Raw genomic sequence first — 3,211 nt, forward strand, 5'->3', positions numbered from 1 at the left:
TTAAATATGTATTTTAAGGTTCGTTAGAAGTTCAAAAATGGCCACCACCGGCAGGTTGGTACAGGTGCCTTAATCCAATATATTGCTGCCACTTTACATTGCAATGCTGTGAGGTGAGATTCTGCTGCAAAATGAACAAGTAGGCTAAACCTTTTTTTTCAAATTGCAAACAATCATAGAATTCTTAGAAATAATAATGATAATTAATTATATTATTTCAGATTGTATTGTGGTGCTTTTTATTGTGGGCCATAAGCAGCAATCGTCTCTAGTTCGGATAGGGCTACCTTCGTCTTATTTGGAGGGAAGAAGAGGTCTTACATGGAATAACAATCAATTCGCGCTCTAATATGGTTCTTCATATTTTATAATTCCCGAGATACAGTTTTTTTCAAAATCTACATTTTCAATATTTTCAATCCACAATCAAAGAAAAATCCTTCTGTGAATTTATTTTAGCAATTATCATGAAAACTACTGTTCTTAGGAATAATCATAAACTACTTTATGAGACATTAAAGAAACTTAAAACTTATAAATAACGAGCCCTATTAGAACTCAATACAATTTTCCTAGATGAAGTTCTTAAACGCCAATATTTTATTTCCAAACATCTGTATTATTAATGAGCTACCTTGTGAAAGATGATTAATCTTAGGTACAAAAATACGAATAAAAATCTCTACAGCACAACTTATAAATATTTTGGGATTTTATTTCATTCATTGAAATCGACTCATAGCTTGAGAAAAGTTCAATGATACCTCAGGAACTACTTTAGATAACTAACTACGTATAGATATTTATTAGAGCTTAATTTGAAGTATATTGAATACAACATGCAGTACTTTATAGTTAATATCGCTGTAAATACCACTTTCCATGATAATTGCTAAAATAAATTCATGCAATGCTAATTTCTCGTTGTTTGGAAAAAAATAGTGCATTTAACGAACTTCCAACTCAGCCCTATTAGAACTCTTAAGTTTAATATTTTCATGCAAATAGATAAGTTTTTAAAACTCAAAGTATATGAAAAAATTTGAATTATTTTCTAACAGAAAATTTGAGTTAGGCTAAACATAATAACAATAACGGAAACTTTTAATTGGTAATCTTTTTACTTCTAGTCACAAAATTCAATAAATATAAAATTTAAAAAAACGGGCTTATATAATATAATATAAAAAATATATAAGCATATATAAGCAAATATAAAACAAAAAACTTTTGTAAGTTATAAATTGATTATAAACGCATTAGTAGGTATAAACAAATATGCACCATATTCCAGTAACAATGTGTTTCCACTCAAAATTTAAGTAGATAAATATCTCAATACCCCACTTGTTATGTACCCAAATTTTCATAATTCAATGCTTTAAATTTAACCAAGTTACATTTATATGCAGCGTATAATACATTTTAGGAGCTGTTGCCTATAAATTTTCAAATATTCAGCGGCCATTTTGGAAAAACTGGCATATTAGGTGTAGGCACCCTTAGGGAGAGGTAAACTTGTTATCATCTTTAGCAATAGAATCCATTGAAAGAAATTAGTTCACAATTACCACTAGGTATGGGCCCACTCTGGGGGAGGGGAGGGGCGGCAGGAGGGGACAGTTTCCCCTTCCTTGAAATGAAAACAAATTATTAATAAAAATTAATTTTTTTTTTCAAGGAAATACTAATTCTCATAACTAATAAAGCATTAAGACAATTATATGTAATTTTCTTAAAATATTAGTTTCATTCTTCTTCCCCGTGCTGAAATATCACACCTGACACCTAATTACTATGACTTGCCCCCCCTCCTAGGTTTGAATCGTGATACGCCCCTGCTTCAAGGTAAACTTGCAATTTTAGTCGACTATCAATTCCTTTGTTCATTTTCTATATGTAAACAATTCTACATGCAGCTAATTATTAATCAGAAGGACACCCAGAACGATTTAGTCATCCTCATTTCAGGACAAGTTGTGAAGTTGCCACATACTACCGCTGTTACTGTTATTGGTGAGCATAACGAACTTAGTAGCCAAAAGATCAGGTGACTGGAAACAGCTTTAAATTTTCCTTAAAAGGAGCATTTAAAAATGTTTTCAAAGCGAAAATAAACTTATAAATTATATAATATAAATATTATTCCTACAACATAAGATAGCATCATTCACTCACTGTCTTTAATAATATTAAAAAAAAACTAATAATAAATAAATGTAAGAAATAAAGAATTATCTTTTCATCACAAAATAATACTTGAATATCCAAACTCAACCTGGATTCAATTATCTCCAGTTTGCCAGCAACCCTTCAATCATCATATGGTCAGAATTTGTTTCCCGCTGGAAACACAATCAGTAAGATGGCTGTATAGGCACAGTTTCAGTCCAGTCTTATAAGTAGAAAGTTCAGCAAATTCTTTTCTGACATCATAATCACTATTTTCATAAAAATTCTCAGCATTTCAGTTTTATCAACATATTTATTGTGTTCAAGCTTCATCATATCTTCAACGTAATCAATGGTCATCATAGAGCTTCAATGATAGAATGAAAAATTTTATCAACGAAATCAAGTTCCATCGCTAAGAAATATGATAAACAAAAAAAAAACAACAGAAAAATGTAATTCTGGATGTCAGATTTTTATCCGATTGTGTAAGCAATACCTTAAATAGTAAATCATTTAAAAATATATATAATCGATATCAATCCGACTGTATTTTTTTTTTTTTTTTTACGAGGGTCGGTGGAAATCTTCAAAAGATTGGCCCGTACCTATCCGTGTGTGGGATTTTTACCCACTAAAACCACCGCCCTACACCTGTTCATTCCTCTCCACGGGACCACCGCTAGGCATTACTTCATGGAGGGAAATGGCTGAGTGCCGCCTCGCATTCTTCGCATGGTTTTCACGTTTTCCTGCTAGTTACGTCTTCTAGCCCTCTCTTTCTCTCTCAACCTCTTGAGAATGACTGTGGTGAATCTCTTCACTGCATTCCAATGCTGGTCTGAGAGGAGCATATAGCTCACCACGTTTTCTGGAGTGATGCTTCCTCCACACTCTCTCTCCAATTCACTTCTTTCTACTGCAAAGCGAGTACAAGTGAAAAACACGTGCTCCGCGGTTTCCTCGACAGTCTGGCATCCAGGGCATTCTTCGGTGTTGTCCAGTTTGAAGCGGTACTGGTAGGCTCTGAAGCATCCAT

The 3,211-nt window shown here is 32.8% G+C and overlaps 1 long non-coding RNA gene across 1 annotated transcript in view; it reads left to right on the forward strand.

Annotated features, from left to right (window-relative positions):
* The window catches only part of LOC136796130 (uncharacterized), a 4,072-nt gene extending 1,885 nt beyond the window's left edge, over window positions 1-2,187 (forward strand). The window contains exons 2-3 of the long non-coding RNA XR_010843829.1: window positions 19-139; window positions 222-2,187. This is a non-coding gene — a long non-coding RNA (uncharacterized lncRNA). The remainder of the gene's footprint in view (window positions 1-18; window positions 140-221) is intronic.
* Window positions 2,188-3,211: the final 1,024 nt, after the last annotated feature.

The sequence above is a fragment of the Halyomorpha halys genome, unplaced genomic scaffold, assembly GCF_000696795.3.
Source record: "Halyomorpha halys isolate HHAL.00 unplaced genomic scaffold, Hhal_1.1 Scaffold912.1, whole genome shotgun sequence".
Lineage (NCBI taxonomy): Eukaryota > Metazoa > Arthropoda > Insecta > Hemiptera > Pentatomidae > Halyomorpha > Halyomorpha halys.